This window comes from Durio zibethinus, chromosome 13 (genome assembly GCF_047325235.1).
Source record: "Durio zibethinus cultivar Kanyao isolate XHJ-2024 chromosome 13, ASM4732523v1, whole genome shotgun sequence".
Classification (NCBI taxonomy): Eukaryota; Viridiplantae; Streptophyta; class Magnoliopsida; order Malvales; family Malvaceae; genus Durio; species Durio zibethinus.
The window spans coordinates 20,831,198-20,851,494 of record NC_143174.1 but is presented as its reverse complement, the minus strand read 5'-3'; the positions used below and the strand labels follow the sequence as shown (position 1 = coordinate 20,851,494).

At 29.3% G+C, this 20,297-nt stretch overlaps 1 pseudogene across 1 annotated transcript; it reads right to left on the bottom strand.

The window, feature by feature from the left end:
• Positions 1–828: 828 nt before the first annotated feature.
• Positions 829–4,879, bottom strand: LOC111302545 (beta-fructofuranosidase, insoluble isoenzyme CWINV6-like; annotated as a pseudogene). The gene is made up of 8 exons (XR_016326834.1): positions 4,793–4,879; positions 4,475–4,681; positions 3,760–3,907; positions 2,212–3,093; positions 1,944–2,091; positions 1,557–1,795; positions 1,347–1,441; positions 829–1,251 (listed from the first exon to the last, which is right to left on the bottom strand). The product of XR_016326834.1 is annotated as a beta-fructofuranosidase, insoluble isoenzyme CWINV6-like (transcript).
• Between the last annotated feature and the right edge of the window lie 15,418 nt (positions 4,880–20,297).

Here is a 20,297-nt window from a genome sequence, read left to right as displayed (position 1 = left end):
TTTGTTTTTTTTTTTTTTTTCCTACAAAGGAGTTGCGGATCAATCCAACTTGGATCCATTAATGAAGCCTCCTTTAAATTGGACAAATCGAATGAACCTTCTACATCTGCCTTTAGCAATATGAAGGAATCTAGTTACTGATTCTTAAGCATTAATGTCTGAGACTTCAAGTAAAGATCCGCCCTTAAGTTCATTGTTCCGGAATCTGACATTTTTGGCACGCAGCTTCTCAATCTCTTCCATTGCCCACTGAATTAATTGCTTACCAGTTTTACTGAGTAGAATGATTCTAGAAATCGACTAAAACGAAACAACAGTTTTGTTAGTCTTCAAACTAATCCACTTGCAACACCAATGTTCATGATTTTGTAAAAGAATTAATTTTACTTAATAATTACAGTGCTTACTAGCAGGAATGCAAATTTTACATCAGTGTCACTCTATCTATTCTTTGTGAATGCTTAGCACTGTCGAAAAATGTCTTAGAAGCACAAAAATTATCATAATCATATCGTAAATCTGAACCACTGTCCATGAAATCAGTACTGTCAACTGAAAAGTTATCCGTCATGGGCGTGCAATTTCCTAGTATGTAATAATCTTGAGAACATGTTTTGTAAATTTGTTCTGTGAAGACGAGTCAACTCCATAGTTGCCATTAATGGCAACTGGCTAGAAATTAGGACATTCCCACATGCCAGTTCTTGTGGACGAGTGAAGAGGATCTTTACTCCTAGTCCAGGTAACAAAAATTTGACTTTGATACAGAAGTGCCCTTCCATGGCCATTCATCTGGTAATTAAAAACTATTATCATTATTACCATAAATTATTATTTTAATATTTATTTTTCATAAATATAGAAAACTGCATGCGCAGCGCTGGTAACAAGAACTAGTATACAACGAAATTTTCAATATTGTATTACTAGCTGTAATTGCCAAGACATGAACAAGGGGACAGCTTTTTTATTGCTTTTTCCACATCCATAATGCGGAATAAATCAAGCAAGCCTCATAGATAATTTCTCTTCTCTTTTCTATTATGATGCTGTATTCTACAAACCTCCCCTGCAGTTAATCCTGGCTTTATTCATACTCCATACATTCAATCTTGAAATTGTTACACCGAGAGTTCCATTGTTAAATGCAAAAGGTTGGTCTTCTTCGTTCACAGCATGCTTTGGATTAACTCTTATGGTGATACAAGTTCTTCCTTTTCCTCCAAAACTCTCAATTATGGAGTGATCTATCTGCAAAAGGTGAACCAAGAAAAAAAAATGGTAAAAACAAATGAAAGCACCAAACAGGCTTGCACAGAAAAAAAAAGTGGCAAACACAAATCAACCCAGCAAGCTTCTTAATGAAATCATTTCCTGGCGAGGATCAATGTCTGCAAAGGCTCCATAAGTGGTTTTATCTAATTCATCTCTCAAAGAAGACCTGTGAAATATGTTTTAACATTGAATCAAATGAATGTAGATGATTATTGTACTGTTGTGGATAGTTCTGGAAAGAAGGGGGTAGGGATGTCTGTCTTTCTAGGTTAGTGACCAACCTCTTCTGCTCACCGCACATAAGTATTACATATCCCTTGTGGCCTCTAAAAATCCGAAAGAAAATCACAGTTTGTTCCGTCAAGTACTTTGTTGCCAAAGCTAATAAACCAAATGGTCCAAATCTTCCAGTGACAGATGCATCTTCTCTGTCACAGATTAGTTGGGGATCAACCCAACTGCTATTCATGAACTCAGCCTCTTCTAGTTCAGGCAATTCAAACGTTATTTCTATATCGGCCTTCCAACATGGTAAGAAAATTGTCATGATAATGCAATTACTTCAAATATGACTGAATTACAAAAATATAAATGGGAACTGTACATGGGATAATAGAAAGCAAAGTACGCTATATGATGGTGATAATATACGACAACAGAGTACTCACCTGTGAAGCTGTGATGCCTGAAACTTCAAAAATTGATCCACTTTCAAGTTGTTTACCATAAATATAGACTTGATTGTCACGTAGACTATTGGTTTCTTCTACTAGCCACTGCATTAATTGCTTTAAGCCAAATTTGGCTAGGAACTGACTGCAAAGGATTATCCGGAAGCCATTGAGGATCAGTGTGCATCTAATACATCAATGCCATACTCAAATTAAGCTAGTAGTTATATCAATAAATATATAATATATCCCTCAATGTAATCACCTGTAGTCCAGACAATCCTTTCTCTATAGCAACTTCTGTACCATCAGATTCATTTACCCAACCCCGCAATATCTTCCTGCTCTTGTCACTGTCAAAGAATGTCTTTGAGGCATAGAATTTACCATATTCATATCTCAAGTCCAGACTGGTTGCAGCAAAGTCAGCGTCAGGAAGAAAATTTTCCTGTTCAGTAACATAAATCCCCGCTATATATCAGTCATGAGAATTGAAACTTGCTTTCATGACATGCCTAACACTTTGGGTTTTTGACAGAGGTGTCAACCCCATTGGTGCTGTTAATAGACACAGGAAAGAAACCGAAGACTCCCACATCCTAGTTTTTGATAACGAATAAAGAGGATCTTGATATTTAGTCCATTGAACAAAATCCTCACTTTGGTAGAGAATGGCCATGACCTGGTTATTGCTCCTCCTCCCAATGACTACTCTTCAGACTCCAGGTTCCATCTGGACCCCGCCAAGCAGTTGTTGGATCTCTAAAATTATCCCCTTCAACACCATCCGGTGGAGTTATTAGAGGATTTCCGGAGTATTTGACCCATTCTATTAGCAATGGATCCGATAGATTTTTTGGGGTTGCCAGGTTTTGGACCTGGTGATTATTAGCATCTATTCCAGTGTATAAAATGACTGGTTTATTCCCTGGAAGGATTGTAGCAGAACCCGAGCAGAAACTGTTTATGTCAAATGGCTCAGATGGAATAAGTGCATTATCGAGACTGAACCAGTTAACAAGATCATCTGATGCGGAATGTGCCCACATCATACTATCACCAAACAATGCACCATGTGGATTGTATTAGCAGAACAAGTGATAAACTCCCTTGCAGTACCTTGGCCCTGCATTACATGGATCAATATCTTATTGGTCTTATATAAATGGTTAGAAAAAGCTCATTATTTAAGTCTTAACATGCTAGCTCAGATTTATCTACTCTGGTCCTATCTAAGAGATGATGGCTAGGATTGAATATAAAAGTTGCTTCATATGATTTGCTTAAACTAAATACTGTCTATTTTCCATAAGAGAACTGTAAACTACTAGAAATGATAAGGGACTAAAAACACTTCATCTGATCTCAGTTGGTCTTCCAGAAGCAATTAAAATTGTTCATTCCTTATATGTGTGAATCATATAAGGATTTTAAAGCTAACCTGGTTCTTTGATACTACATAAATGCAAATTATTGACTCTTTTCTGGTTTCAAATATTTCTTCCAAATTAAAGGTAGATTGCTGAATTGTCATGCTGTGTCCAAACCGCCATGGGCGAGGAGAAAAGGAAAAGATAACTTGAAAACTAAATGAAGTTGCTTTCTTACGTTTAGAATCTGTGTACACAATTTCACTAATTTATCCCATCATTGCAGCAGTCGGCTGAATCATTTGATACCAAACAAAGATAAAAACAAACAAATCAATGAAAAGGATCAATGAAATCTAAAAAAAAAAAGTTTTAGAATATCTATAGATTAATAAAGAATATGATGTTGTAAGAACAAGATTATTAAAGCTAGCTAGTCATACCGTTCAGCCAGTTTTGAGGAGGTTGGACGTGATAGGCTGCCCTGCAAGGCTGCTTTGCTGGCAGTAGAAACTGTAAGGATTGAAAACTTATATTGTCTGTCAGCTGATCAAGCTGACCACCGTCTTCCACTTTAATTCCATTGCTTAGCTGAATAGAAGATAACCCAACTAACAAAAGTACATATATATATATATATATATATATCCACGTTCTCTCAAAGGGAGGCTGCAATAAACCAATGGCTTTGTCTGGAGATCATAGACTAAGACTGCATTTTGGTTAGGTACTTGAGATAATTGTCAAACATTTATAAGGAATCGTGTCAGGACAATCAAGGAATCATCTGATGATGATGTCTTTATCTATACGAACCTAAGCAGGTTGTAACTTGTTAGACTAATTTGAAGTCCATGAACTGTTTCCATTTGTGGTATCTGAAGAAAATCAAGCTTAATTATCAGATACGATGTTCAATTCCAGAATTACTCTATAATCAAAAGAAAGAGATTATTAATAATTCTTGATTTGCAATATGAAATTGTCAAGTGGATGCCATGTTGATGTGGAAGAGTTATCCGATATCTTCCCCTAAATCTTGAATTCATGATTGCTCTTGCATCATGAATTCATGATTGCTGGATGTCAGCTAGACTATTGTATTTGCGTGTAACAAATTTCTCTTTTCATTAAAATAAAAAAAAAATCTTTAACTACCTTAATTTTGCCAACATCTGATTTATCAACCAGGTACAAACAGATAGTGCGGCCTAAGGCTAGAAGAGCAAAGCCAGATATATAGACAGGAACAGGATCAAGGAACAATGACCTTCTATTTTGCTCCTGCCGTGTAAATATGGTCAACTTGAAATTAAATGGATTGACATGATGAAGATATAAGTAATGGACCACAAAGGGAGCAAGCTGGTTTAGAATATGTTTCCAAATTCATTTATACAAAGGTTTAATGATTAAATCGGCCAACTCAATGTCCCAACAGTAATGCCCTATTAATGTTAAAAAAAACATTCTGACCCTTCCCTCGAAGAAAAGTATGTAAATGGCAAATTGGCATGCCTGAACGCCATTTTTATGTAGCCTTTCTTGATATTGAGTTGTCATTCTTCAATTTAAGATGAGAATAATAATTACCAATCTCTTCCAACTCTAATATAATGTCCCTTCAAATCCACCCCTCCTTCTCCCTCTCTCTTGATGGCTATAAAAATTGTCAACAAAAAAACTGGAAAACCAACAATTATTTGGGCTAAATTTAGAAAAAAAATTTTACTTAAATAATTCTTAAAAAATTTATTATTTAAAATTTTTTAAATTTTTATTATTAAATAATTATCGTTTATTTCATAATTGAATAAAAAATTATTTTAATTTAGTTCACTAGATTATTTTATTAAATCATTTTTTTTTTTTTTGTATTTCAATAATCTAACAATTGAACATTTTCTAATCTAAACAAATAAGTAAAATAAATAACAAAAAAAACAAAATAAAAAAGGGAAAAAAGAAGTACCAAAAGTTTGGGGTTGATACCCGGTTCAAAATAGATCCATATTTACGAACAGGCCTAGTCTTTATTTCCAAATGGGCTTAAACCCACAAGGATCCGGTCCGGCTTACTGAGCGGTTTGGTTTACGGGTATCAAACCGGGTCTGGGCTTGGCACGGGTCCACCCGTTCCTCTTCTTTTTCCTTTATTTCCTTTCTCTGCCAAGCCTTCTTTGTCTCTTCCAGAATCCTTTCTGGACTACCCAGATTTTCGACATCCCACTAATGAGTCAATGTTGCCACCGTGCGTCGCCACCAACGGTTGAAGTCTGTCGTCCCTGGTCTGCAATATTTCCATCAGCAATCTTCGCTCCCTTATTGGTTTCCTTCCTTCTCGCCACTCAAAGAGCCCTTAAAGCCCTCCAACCAACATGGGTCACAACTGCTGTAAGTCACTTCTGGCGCCGCCACCATCGGCCATTGCAGTACTCCATTGTCGTTCCAACCGTTAGCCTCTTCGATCTCCTTCCAAAGCTAGGCTCCAAAAACCCTGAAATTTAGAACCTCTGAAAATCCCAAAGCCTTACTGTTGAACCTTCCTTCTGATACTTCTGATTATGTGTTGGTCCTCTGTATTGATGCTAAAATTTTGTTTCTGACCGTGTATTGTTACTGGTTGAAAAGTTGAGCTTGAATGCTGAATTGTGATTTTTGCTGCTTAGTTGAATGTTTGTTTTTTGTCTCTAGATTCTGCCTCTGTGTTTATTGTGTGACTGTGGTTGTTGGTGGTGGGTTGGATGACTGTGGTGACTATTGATCGTTTGCTCTAGCTGTGGAGAGTTTTGGCGACTATCGGTTTCTTTTAATACTGGGTGGTTGATGGGATGAGGAAGCTTGTGTGAACGTGAAAATGGCAGCGGTGAATTGTTGTGATTGGCTTCTATGGTTTGGGTTCTTTACTGGCAGCGACTCAATAAATGGTATTGGAGAATGAAAAGAGCTGGCAACAGTGTGACGAAAGTTGTGGCTTGGATGAATTGTCTATAGGGTAGGAGGAGGGTTCGGCTGATAGTGGACTATTTAAGAACTGTGAATTTTTTGGGATTTGCTCGATTGTTTTCACTCTGATTTCCTCTGTAATTTTCGTTTGATCACTGTGTTTATTTATAAGAAAGCTGAGGCAATTTCAAGTAAACTCAAACCCAAGTTGAAACTGAGGATTATCATTTATGATTTTCCTAGTTTATCAACAAGCCAGCTAGTGGTTTATCATTCTTTTTTTTTTTATTTTTTTTTAAATAATATGATAAATTAATAGGACAATTGAAATTAAAATTAACGATAAGATAATAATAATAAAAAAAAGAATAGACAAAGGACAATAAATGTAAGAATAAATATAAATAAATAAATAACAATAATAATATAATAAAATAATAAAAAAGATAGATAAGACATATACACACACATAAAAGAAAATTCGAGAAAGGTAATCAGAAACAAAATAAATCAATTATTGGGCTTGAAACAAGTTCGTACCCAATCAATTTGAGCTTTTGTCTTGTAAACATCCTAATTTGGGGTTCAAATTGATCAGACTCAGATTCGGGGTTCAAACTGATCAGACTTAGATTTGTTTCAATCTTGATTGTCTAATTTCCTATTTTTTTTATATCTTATTTGTCTTATTTACGTTTTTTTTTTATATTTTAGTTTTTTATTTATCTAATTTTAAATTTTTATCATAAGTTATGCCAATGAAATTTATAAAGTAATTTAAGCACTAATCAAAAATGATTTCCACAATTATAACTAAAACATGAGTTCTTCAAATATTAAAGGAAAGTTGAAAATAAATCAAATCAGAGAATCAAAATCAGATTTAATTTAAAAAGTTTTAAAGGATTCTAAAAATAAAGAAAAACGAAATAATTTCACAAATTAATTTTAAAGAGAATGAAGAAAAAAATCAATTCAAAGCATAATCAAATCTACAATCATTTTCATGCAATGCAAATCGCTAAAATTCCTAGTAGAAGGCCTTTATAAATACCAATCAACCACATACATAAAAAAAAGGAGGAAACTCACCAGGAAATGGATGAGTAATAATCTATACTCAAATTCTTTGGTTGGAATTGGTGCAAAGCTCTTTAGTTAGAATTAGTGGCTATCTGCCACTACAGATCAAGGAATACTTCTACTTAGGGTGCCTCCATCCATTAAGGCAATTTTCACATTTTATTTATTTATATATTTATTCATTTATATCTTTTTTTTTATGTATGTTTAAAATAAAATTTAAAGATTGTGAGTTTTAAATTATGAATTTTTTATTTCATGGGTTTAGAAATTTTAAATTATGAATTCTACCAAATTATTTAAGAATTTTATAATGAATTTTTTTGAAAAAATAAAAAAAAAATTTCAATCTTACCAAACTATTAGAGGATTTAAATCTTAACTTGAGTTTTACCAAATTATTGGATGACTTAATGAATTTTTTAAAAATAATAATAATAATAATAAATTTTTTTAATCTTATCAAACTATTGGAAGATTTAAATCTTGAATTAAGTCTTATCAAAATATTGGAGGACTTAATGAATTTTTTGTAAAAAAATAATAATAAAATTTTCAGTCCTACAAAACTAGTAGATGACTTAAATATTAAATTAAATCTTACGAAATTATTGAAAGGTTTAATGAATTTTCTTAAAATAAATTTCATACATAATTTTACAATAAAACCTTACTAAACCATTGAGAGATCTGCATTAAAGTAAAACTTACTAAACTATTAGAAGATTTTACTAATTATTTTTTTAAATAAAATTTAAATGAATCCGATTAAAGAATCTTTTCAAAGTAGGATACTAGTTTTTATGAATACTTCTAAAGTGAAGAAATTATCTTAAATTACTACCAAACTATTGGAGTAATATTAAGATTAATTTTTTATAATTAAATTATTTGATAAATTACAAAAATATTTTTAGGCATGAATAACTTGAAATCAAATTGGTACTATTCTTTGGATAAGCATTGTAAGGGTGTTTGTAGACACCATATTTTGTCCGAAGATTTTTTGAAATTTATTGGGCTTCAAATTTTAATTTTTATTGTGTATTGGGCCTTAATTGGAAAAGTAAATTTTGGGCTCAAAGATTAAACCCTAAATTTTATTTGTATTTTAATTTTTTAGTTTAATTTTTATTTTTTTAGTCAAATGAGTTAAAGTCAATTGGTAAAAAAATTTTAAAATAAAAAGGTAAAAATAAAAAAGAAAAAAATATGAGTTTTGTATTGAAAATCTTGGATTCAATTCAACTCATAGATTCTATTTCAGATTTTAACTTTAATGGTTAAATAATTTTGGGTTGAATAATTTTGGAAAGACTTGGTATTCAATCTATTGAAAAATGAAAGATTACACAAAAAAATAAAATTTGGAGAGAAATCTTAAATTCAGTTTAATTAATTTTTTCTAAATCGAAAGGGACATAATCCATATATAAGGACTTTGAATCTAAGATAAAAAAGGAGGCCTTACAGTAATTGATTTCAAGATCACATAGAGGTGATTGAAAAGAGAGAAAATTTGAGTAAAGTTTTGAATCAATAAGGAAAAAGCAATCAAGTAAAAAAAATTTACAAGAAGATTCAATTGGAGTTTTTGGAAGAAAGATTAAAATTTATAGTATGAAGCATCAGTTTTTGAAAGGTGAAAAATTGCTAGAACCTGTAATCCATTAAAGTAATGTTTGCTTTTTTTTTTTTTGTGATTTTTGCATAACTGTTATAATATTTAATTGCTTACTCTTATTTTATATTTATTGCATGATATTTATTTTTGCATGAATTTGCATGACTAATATTATATTTGCATGATAATTTATTTGCCTAATATATTTCTTTGCATGATTAATATATTTATTTGTGTGATTTATTAATATATTTGCATGATTATTAATATGTTTATTTGCATGATTATGTATTTAATTGCATATTTTACATGGTTTATTTATTATTATTTACATGATTGCATGATTTATATATTTAATTACATGATTATGTGTTTAATTGCATGTCTAATTGCATGATTATTAATTTATTTACTTGTGTGATTGCATGATTATATATTTAATTGTATATTTATTTGCATGGTTTATATATTTAATTGCATGTTTATTTGCATGATTTATATTGTTAATTGCAAGATTATATATTTATTTGCGTGATTATTAATTTATTTATTTGTGTGATTGTATAATTATTAATATATTTATTTTCATAGTTATTTATGTATTTATTTATTATTATTGCATGATTTTATATTTATTGCATGATATGATATTATATGTTATTGCATGATTAATATTATATTTGAATGATATTTAATTGTGTGATTATACATAATATATCTGTGTGATTATATTTGATTTCGTGATTATATATTTACATTAATGGTTATTAATATATTTGCATGGTATTTTATATTATTGCATGATAATATATTTGCATGATATTATATATTTACATAATTATTATTATTGCATGATAATTAATATATTTGCATGACGTTCTTACATGAATATTTTAGTAGATCTAGGCAAGATATTATTACATGATATTCAATATGATTTATAGTATTATATTTGCATGATAATTTTTATATGGTATGATTTAATATTTATTACATGATTGCTTGATATTTTGATACAATTTTTGTATCACCATGTTTTGTAAATAAATAAAAGGATTGGAATTGATTTTGGTTTACATGATAAAACCATTTTTGATTAAGGCTTAGGTCAGATAACATATAATTAACTTGGTACCAATTTTGGGCGTAAAAGGGTACTAATATCTTCTCTGTACGTAGTCGACTCTTGAACTTTAATTCTGTTGATGTAGACTAGAACTTATTGTTTTTAGAGACCTTTAGCTTAGGCTTAGGATAACCTTAAAAATGATATACTCACAAAAGTAGTCAATCATACTTAGTAAAGAAAGATTGGTGGCGATTCTATGATTTTTGTGTCCAATGGGTAGGTTTTCCAACCTAAACGTTATGACAGTTTAGCAACTCCACTGGAGATATTAGAAAAGTCAAGCCATTAGTTAGTTATGTGTTATATTAAGCCTTACTTTAATGGTTTTATTATGTAATTATTTGTGATTTTCATATTACTAACCTATTTGTTTTTGTTTTTTTGTTTTGTAGGTTTTAATTTTTTATATGCATGAATTTATTTGATTATTTGGCATGTCCATTTACACACACCACTCTTTCATTCATGCATAAGCTTTATATCCGTTTTATCCTTTATTAGGTGGGCGTAAGTACCTATATTCTCATGAGGTGATAGCCTTTGTATGATCTAATGAAAACTCTCACTCAAATTGAACCATTTTCGTTTGAACCTATAATAGTGGGCGATGATTGGGGTACCCTACTAGCCTATAATGGACGATAATGTAGGAAACAGTTTGGAAGCCTTTAGATTGTTAAGCTTTTGAACCCAGATGTACATGAACCCTAAAGATCCAAACCTAAGTCAAAGTTGTGTCTTTTCTTTAATTAGAAAAAACCTAAATAGGACACATGATGGGACAATTATTATTCTGGTAAATTTATGTTATTCCTTGTATATATTTTTGCATACTAACATTTTATATTCTGTTATTCTTTTTATATATTATATTACGTTAACTAACCTTTTTTTTTCTCTCTACTTTATTATGCATGCATACATCATTGAGTTTATATAAAGAGAGATTACCACAAAACAATCTTAACAAAAAGAATCATAATTAAATCTATGGAGAGCTTATCAAAGTTCCCCATATGCTTAAGAATGAAGTATGAAAAAGCTCAGCTCAAATGAAGTGATCGTTTGCCAGCTAATTATGTAACTACTTTACTTGCCAAATCCATCTCAATCTTAAACGAAATGATCTTAGCGATTTTGTTAGTATTTGGAATAATGGAATGTCACCGCCAAAGAGACTTTCCAAAAAAAGTTTAGGGACCTTGTATTACTTCTTTCAATCCTTATTGATGATTAGTTTATTAGGCCATGGTTCAATTTTGGGACCCATCATATTGTTGCTTTTTGTGTTCAATGAGGTTGAAATTGTGCCAACTATTGAAGAATATGCAACTATCATTCGCTTGGATCTTCTTAATCTTAATAAGGTATATTAAAAAAATAAAAAGATTGGTTACCAAAAAATGCTTGCTCAAATTATGGCCATAGTGTCCATACTATTAATAATTAGGTAAAAAGAAAAGGTGAAAGTGTTAGTATTCCTTCGTCTATTATTCCTGACTTTATATACAAATATTTTGGCACTAAAAGAGGAATAGGTTTAATGGCATTGGCTCTTTATAGGATGATGGTATTTTTAAAAGTAATTGGCTATATTGATGTTACAGTGGTGGATTTCTTTGATCAACTTGATTACTAAATCAACCTTATTCCTACAATTTTGATTGAGACTATTAAATCTTTAAATCATTGTCACCGAAATAGAAATGGCTATTTTACTAGATGTGTTCAATTGTTAACCATTTGAATGAAAAGTCATTGAAATAATGGTGATAAATTTCGCAAGCCATATTTCACTACAAGCACTCCTATCAAAAAATTCTGTGAAAATGAATGGGCTACATAAAAATTTAAGGAAACATGGATTTTATTTTTGTGTAAGCTCATTAGCCAAGATATGGTATGGAAAGCTCTTTAGATGCCTTATAGACTAGTATTATATGGTTGTAAAGATAAGCTTTGGGTTCCTCTTTTAGGCCTTTGAGGTACAGTGAGTTATTCTCCTATCATAATGCAAATATAATATTGGTCTGAATAGTTTATCCCAGTCATTTTTAGACTTAGCAAAATAAAGTTCTCATTGATGCCTCTATGAAGATAGCCAGCCTTGCAAGCTTAGAAGTTACATCAAAAGAAAGATATGAGAATATGCTCAAATGAGGTTACCTTTGAGTACCTCATGTGGCATATTAGGTGAGGTCAAGACATTACATTCCCTAAAGAAATAACTCCAAATGATCCAATAAAACCCCCACCTCTTGATCATTTATTAGTAATGAAAATTGCTAAAAGAAAGCTTCAAGCTGAAAAAGATGAATTGAAGCTTGAAAACAAAAGGTTAAAAAGAGAGTTAGAGGGAATAATGAAAAAAAAAGTTCAACCATTCAGACAAGAAAGGGATGAATTGAAGAATTTTTTTTTATTACCTTAACATCACATAGTCATTCACCAATCATGAGTTAGCCTAACTTTAAAAAAAAAAATGGACAATTGCAAGCAAAGATACAAAAAACAGATGAAGCACTCATCAAAACACAAAAGCATATCCAAATACTCAATGAAGTAGTGGTCGAAATTGAAATACAAATGAATGTTATTAGTGAAAAATGTGAGCAAACAAAGGAGACATGTGAAAAAGCATAACCAGTTGGAGTGCTTACTTGATCAAATCAGTATAACTACTTACAAAAGCCAAATACATGGTAGAAAAAGTTGAAGAATGAAAGACAAAAGTGCTTCTAGTGAGAGCATATGGCCAAGAGCTACTAGTTTTCCTTAATGAAGTGCAAGGTTAATATCAATAAATTAAGGATTTCTTTACATAATAAGTTTTAGACTTTTCATGGATGTAATATTAGATTTAGTTAGAAATGATTTTTAATTCAATAAAGATTTTCTTTGTTAATAATTGTTATATGGTAAATCTTCCTTATTGCATTCATGCATTCATGCATTCATACATAAGCATCTTTTTAAAGTGCATAATAATAAGTCATCTTAATTTTTAAAAATTATGAAAAATCAACATTCAAGGATAGTTCAATCTTCAAACAATCTGGGGCATTACAACACTGGATATCAAGTAAAAATCATGGAAGAGAAAAATACTCTTCGTCTTTAAAAACTAGAAAAAGCATAAGAAGAACTAAAGATGCAATTGGAAATTATTATTGAATTGTTGAAAAACATGAACAAGGGGAATAAAGTAGTGGAAGAGGTAGTGATACAAAATGAGATTGATCTATTATATTCCCCTAGCTTTGATCCATATTTAGTATATGCATCTCAAAAAGCCCAATACCAAATGCCATTCATTGTAAGTTATGCTTATATATAGACTAACATGCTAACAACTGCTGCTCATGCTCTTATTTCCCTTCTTCTTAACATCAAGACATTTGATCCTACACAAGTTTCAAATCTTAATAATCTTAAAAAATAAAAAAAGCCAAAGATAGGCTCTGTCAAAACTAAAAAAAGCTTTGGTTCTCAAAAGATAGATATCATAAAAGAGAGGTTTAGAGCCATTGAAGGAACAAACTTTTATAGGTTAATGGATGCTACTAGATTATGCTTGGTTCTTAATGTTATGATTCTACCAAAGTTTAAAGTGCCTAAGTTCAAAAAGTATGATAAGACCAAATGCCTTATTACACATATTACGATGTATTATTATAAGATGGTTACATACGCTCATAATGAAAAGTTGCTCATCTATGTTTTTTAATATAGTCTTATTGGTTTAGCTGCTAAGTGGTATGTGCAATTAGATAGATCTCATATTCATGGATAGAGACAACTTGTAAAAGCTTTCATTTCATAATACAAATATATTATAGATTTGGCACTAGATCGTATATCTCTACAAAGTATGAAAAAAAGGATACTGAAAGTTTTAAATAATATACCAAAAAATAAAAGGATATTGCTACTCAAGTTTAACCATCACTTATTGAAAAAGAGACCACAATCGTGTTTGTCACTACTCTTAAAGTTCTTTACTATGAAAGAATGATTTGGAAATGCCATTAAAAATTTCAATGAGATGGTAATTTCTGAAGAGATCATTGAAAATATTTTCAAGAATGGAAAACTTAAGTGAAGCAAAAAAAAGGGTTGTGCTAAAAAAAAAAAAAGATGTTTAAGCTATATTTCAAAAGGGGTAACAAATTAGAGGCTTTACCCTATATTCTCTTAACCCGATTTACCAACTTTATTACTTAACCACCAATAATGTCTTACCAAATCCTTATGCTCATCAACTAGTCATACAATTACTAACTTTCGACTAGTTGCTAAACCTAAAAATCGAGTAAAAAGAGAAATAGCTCTTATAGATCCAATTCTTATGATATACATTAAGCTACTTCCTCAACTCATTGAAAATTATTTGGTCACACCAATTTATTCAAAACTTATGAAGCTTTCTATCCCAAGTGGTATGATACTAATACTACTTGTGACTATCATTCTGAAATTGCTGATCATTTCATAAAAAATTACACAGCATTGAAGTATAAAGTGCAAAGTTTGGTAAAAAAATGGATTGGTAAATTTTGATCAAGAAACAGGGACATGTGTCATAAAAAACCCTTTGCTTTACCCCACATAGGCATAATTTTGAATGGGTTTTTATAAATGTCTATCACCTTAGGAACTTTAAGAAATAATGCAAGTTTGGAACATTTGAGTATTTTATGTCAGTCTTTTATTTATCTTTCATCATTTAATAAAGTGACAAATGCATTTTCATTACATTTTTTTATTTGTTCCATTACTTTTATATACACATCTTTTATATTTCACCCACTCTTATGTTCTAAATAATGAATGTTTAGATAATCATGACAATAATTCAGGATTCAATTTTAAAAGCATCATTCATATTAATGGAATTAACAAGTTAAGACTCTTAATCTGTTGGGATCATTGAAGTAAAAGAGGACATGTTTCATGAAATGAAACTGACATGAGATTTTGCTCATTTATAAATAAAAGTGATGTAATGTGTGGTTTTTTATGATGGTTCACTCACAAGTTTACTCTTAGTGAATAAATTTTCTTCATTAAGAGTGTTCATATTTGAAATAAAAAATGATCATATTTTTTCTACCTTTCACATAAAGAGTAAAATTATCCATTTGCTATCCTATGTGACCCTATTGAGTTTTTTTGAAAAAAACCCTAATTGAGGATCACCCTCCACATTAGCAGCAAAGTTTGAAAAAAAGCTTGATCACAGAGAAAAATAAAAAAAATGTGAAGGTTTATAATGACTTCAGGGGCAAAAAGAATCCTCTTTGGTGCTTAGATATTTCCTAAAAAAAAATGAAAAGTGCAAATCAAAAAAATATGAAGAAAAGAAAGAAAAAGGAAAAAGAGAAAATTGATGAAAAATGGGGCAAAAAACCAAGTTGCTCCACATAATAATAAATTATCCTTTGGTTTATAACCTTTCAAATTAATTTTGGACCTACTTTATTCATTTATTTCATAACCCTTCATGTTAGCCTACGTTACGTCCCTTAGGAGTTCATTTTGATCAAATGTAAATGTTTGAAGTGAAAAATCATGAATCGAACTACGACAAATTTGTAATGAGAATGTTAGAAATTTTGATCAAAATGTCACTAATGGATTAAGGAAAAAAGGGAAATAAAAAAAAAAAAGGATGTAAAAGAGATGTGTAAAAAAAAAATGAGAAAAAAGCAAAAACAAAAGTAAAAACAAAAAAAAAAAAAGAAGAAGGAAAATTTTAACTGAAAACTTAAAAGGGCGATTTAAGTAACAAAAAGGAAACTTGAAAAAACAGTCTTGATAAAGATCCCCAAGAAATAGGAATAATGTTTAAATTGATGAAAGACCAAGAATATCAATGGAATGAGCTTTTGAAAAAGAATTCATAATTAATTTATCTAGAATTATCTGAATATTCATTGTCTTCAATTTTGCATACCTTTCTAGCATTTGTCTTGATGATTCATCTTGAAATAATTTCTTTACCTATTTATTCTTTACCAAACTTGTTCTTATAATAAATATCCTTTCTTTGATTTTTCTTATTCTTCACCATTTATTTTTTTTCATGATGAATTAAAGAAATGTGCGGATTACATTTGGCATTAAATTGAAATGATGATGAATGAATAAATGACTATTATAAAGATCTTGGCATTATTTTGAAAAAGTTGGAAGTGACTAAGGTATATTAAAAATGAAATGTGAAAGATGAAATAAGTTTAAAATGATGTTGATCTTTGTGGCTTACAAATGAAAAGAAACATTCCAAATGGTGAAATCAAATGATAAAGCTAATAAAGAGAAATTTTAGGCTATAAATTAATTGATACATTTGCTAGCCAGTTCTAAAGAAGTTGAAAAAAAATGTGATGAAAAGCTGAAAAGAAGATATGAAGAAGAATCTTAAGATCAATTGAAAAAAAAAACTTTGGATTTGGATGATATAATAAATAAGACTACTTGATGATGCATGATAGCTCATGTTGAAAACCACAAGTGTTGATGAGTTAAAAGGAGTAAGAAGATAAATCAAGAGTTTTAAAAATCCTCTGATTTACCACAATTGAAAAGATAAATGAATTGTGTAGCATTCAATGCATTCACCATATACATTACATACATGTATCATACTGAGAATATTGCACTCATTCATGGCATTCATCATGCATATTGGAAAAAAAAATAAAAGTTTAAAGTTTGAAATTAGGTAGGAATTTTGCATTCATGCGTTGTATTCATTGTATTCATTACATATTGCATATATCATTGCATTTATTGCACTCATGCACTTTATGTTTGGAAAAGAAAGATCAAAGTTTAAGTTGTGAAATTAAGATGGAATTTTAAAATATCTTTGGCTTATTTATTCATTGTATGTATACATTGCATTTATTATATTCATCCCATGCATCATGCATATTTGAAAAGAAGAAAAATTAAAGTTTAAACCTTGAAATTGAATTTGAGAATTGTGAAAAATCTTTTCATTCATTGTATGCATTCATTGCATATGTTTAGAAAGTAGGAAGGAAAAACTATATAAAAAAATAATTTTGAGAAGAGGCCTTGGAAGACAATCAATGATAATTCAGATGAGATGCAGAAACTCAATTTAAGGTAAGATTTTTAAAAGTTTCAATGTCTCTATCAGGGAAGAGCTTTTTCGAAGGTAAGAATGATCTCATTTTATTTTTCAAAAGTTTCAAAACTTCAGTTGTAAGGGAGCATTTTATTTTTCAAAGTTTCAAAGCCTCAATTGTGGAGGAGCATTTTATTTACAAAAGTTCTAAAGCCTCAATTGTGGAGAAGTATTTTATTTTTCAAAGTTTCAAAGCCTTAGTTATAGGAGAGCATTTTATTTTCAAAAGTTTTAAGTTGAAGCCTCAGTGGAGGAGTTCTTTATTTTTCAAAGTTTAAGCCTTGGTCTTTTATTCAAGGTCTTTTATTGCAAAGAGAGAAAATTTGGGTAAAGTTTTGAATCAAAAAGGAAAAAGTAATAAAGTAAAAAAATTTACAAGAAGATTCAGTTGGAGTTTTTGAGAGAAAGGTTAAAATTTATAGTAGGAAGCATCGGTCTTTTAAAGGTAAAAAATTGATGGAACCTGTGATCCATTGAAGTAATGTTTGTTTTTTTTTTTTTGTGATTTTTGCATAACTTTTATAATATTTTAATTACTTACTCTTATTTTTATATTTATTGCATGGTATTTATTTTAGCATAAATTTGTACGACTAATATTATATTTGCATGATAATTTATTTGCCTAATATATTTGTTTGCATGATTAATATATTTATTTGTGTGATTTATTAATATATTTGCATGATTATTAATATATTTATTTATATGATTATATTTAATTTGATTGCATAATTATTAATATATTTAATTGCTTGATTCTTAATATATTTATTTGCATGATTATATATTTAATTGCATATTTTGTATGGCTTGTATATTATTATTTACATGATTGCATGATTTATATATTATTATTTGAATGATTATATATTTAATTGCATGATTACATATTTAATTGCATATTTATTTGCATGGTATATATATTTTTATTTGCATAATTATATATTTAATTGCATGTCTAATTGCATGATTATTAATTTATTTATTTGTATGATTGCATGATTATATATTTAATTGTATATTTGCATGGTTTATATATTTAATTGCATTTTTATTTGCATGATTTATATTGTTAATTGCATGATTATATATTTAATTACATGATTATTAATTTATTTATTTGTGTGATTGTATGATTATTAATATATTTATTTGTATAGTTATTTATTTATTATTATTGCATGATATAATATTATATGTTATTGCATGATTAATATTATATTTGAATGATATTTAATTGCATGCTTCTATATTTATTGTGTGCATAATTGCATGATCATACATAATATATCTATGTGATTATATTTGATTTCATCATTATATATTTGCATGAATGGTTATTAATATATTTGCATGGTATTTTATATCATTGCATGATAATATATTTGCATGATATTATATATTTACATGATTGTTATTATTGCATGATAATTAATATATTTGTATAACATTTTTGCATGAATATTTTAACATATTTAGGCATAATATTATTACATGATATTTGATATGATTTATAGTAGTATATTTACATGATAATTTTTGCATGGTATGATTTAATATTTATTGCATGATTACTTGATATTTTGATACAATTTTTGTATCGCCATGTTTTGTAAATAAAAAAAAAGATTGAAATTGTTTTTGGTTTGCATGATAAAATCACATTTGATTAAGGTTTAAGTCAGATAACATATAATTAATTTGGTACCAATTTTGGGCGTAAAGGGGTGCTAATGCCTTCTCTACACGTAACCGACTTTCGAATCTTAGTTTTGCTGATGTAAACCAAAACCTATTATTTTTAAGGACTTTCAACTTAAGCTTATGATAACCTTAAAAAGGATAGACTCACATAGGTGGTCAATCACACCTGGTAAAAAAAGATTGGTGGCGACTCTATAGTTTTTGTGTCTAATGGGTAAGTTTTCCAACCTAGATGTTATGATAGTGTTATAACCTTTTTCATATATAATTGCACTTTCGAATTTAAATCTAATTTTATAAACTAGAATCTACTATTTAAAGATATCTAAGTTAAGCTTGAGACTTCTTTTTAAAATGGGACAGATTTAGTTAGATGATCAATCGCATCTAAACAAAAAAAATTGATAGTGACTCTTAAGTATGTAGCGGTAGGTCTACGAATCTATACGTTATAATAGTTTGGCGACTCTACTAGGAACATCGAGAGTTGGACCAATAAATAATTTCCTGTTATCCAAGCCTAACCTAATAAATTTTAAAAAAAATTTTCCTTTTTTGTCTTTTATTTATTTATTTATTTATTCATTATATATATCTATCATTCATTTATACATACATAATATGAGCTTTACACCTGAGTTTTATCTTTTAAGAGGAAATAAAGCACCTACGCCTTTGTGAGATTTCATGTCTCTATATGGGCTAGTGAAAAACTCCTACTCAAATAAAATCATTTTCACTTGTAGCCTATAATAGGTGAGGATTAGGGTGCCTTACTAGTCTATAGTGGATAATAATGTAATGAATAATTTGAGAATCATTAGACTGTTAAACCTTTGAACTTAGCATGTAAATAAACCCTAAGGGTTTGAATCTAAATTAGAGCCATACCTTCCCCTGTGTTAGAAAATCCTAAATAGGAAAAATGATGGTACATTTATTTTACTTGTAAATTTATATATAGTTCTTTGTATATATTATTTGCATATTAACCATTTGTGTTGTTTTTTGTATTTATTATTTTGTTCTTTGTACATATCATGTTTTCTAACTTTTTTTTATTGAATAAGTATGCATTCATATTATTAAATCTTTTTTATTGCAATCATGCATACATGCATTAATTCATGCATTAATACATACATGCATTAATTCAAGCATTATTCTATTTCATCTTTTCATATATTAAAAGATGTGAATGCTTAATTGTAAATTAAAGAATAATTTATTACATAGTTAAGAATATGAATTTTTGTTTTTACTATGTATTGTATACATACATCCTTATAAACGTCGCTGTATGTACATTATTCCATTTGTTTAGGGCAATCTT